This window comes from Arachis duranensis, chromosome 4, assembly GCF_000817695.3.
Source record: "Arachis duranensis cultivar V14167 chromosome 4, aradu.V14167.gnm2.J7QH, whole genome shotgun sequence".
Classification (NCBI taxonomy): Eukaryota; Viridiplantae; Streptophyta; class Magnoliopsida; order Fabales; family Fabaceae; genus Arachis; species Arachis duranensis.
This window is the reverse complement of record NC_029775.3, coordinates 18,682,261-18,682,795: the sequence shown is the minus strand read 5'-3', so window position 1 is coordinate 18,682,795 and position 535 is coordinate 18,682,261. Positions and strand designations below refer to the sequence as shown.

The 535-nt window shown below is 40.6% G+C and overlaps 1 non-coding gene across 1 annotated transcript; it reads right to left on the bottom strand.

Moving 5' to 3' along the window:
• Nucleotides 1–148: 148 nt before the first annotated feature.
• Nucleotides 149–254, bottom strand: LOC127747009 (small nucleolar RNA R71). The gene has a single exon (XR_008008814.1). It is a non-coding gene; the product is annotated as a small nucleolar RNA R71 (small nucleolar RNA).
• Between the last annotated feature and the right edge of the window lie 281 nt (nucleotides 255–535).

Sequence of the window (535 nt, the reverse complement as noted above, 5' to 3'; positions counted from 1 at the left end):
TGAGGTCTACAGACTTATGCTATTCCCTTTTGCTGTAAGAGACAGAGCTAGGACATGGTTGGACTCACAACCTAAAGAAAGCCTGAACTCTTGGGAAAAGCTAGTCAATGCCTTCTTGGCAAAGTTCTTTCCACCTCAAAAATTGAATAAGCTTAGAGTGGAAGTCCAAACCTTCAGACAGAAGGAAGGTGAATCCCTCTATGAAGCTTGGGAAAGATACAAATAATTGATCAGAAAGTGTCCTTCTGATGCTTTCTGAATAGAGCATCATAGGTATCTTCTATGATGGTCTGTCTGAACTGTCCAAGATGTCATTGGATAACTCTGCTGGAGGATCTCTTCATCTGAAGAAGACGCCTGCAGAAGCTCAAGAACTCATTGAAATGGTTGTAAATAACCAATTCATGTACACCTCTGAAAGGAATCCTGTGAATAATGGGACACCTCAGAGGAAGGGAGTTCTTGAAATTGATGCATTGAATGCCATATTGGCTCAGAACAAAATATTGTCTCAGCAAGTCAATATGATTTCTCA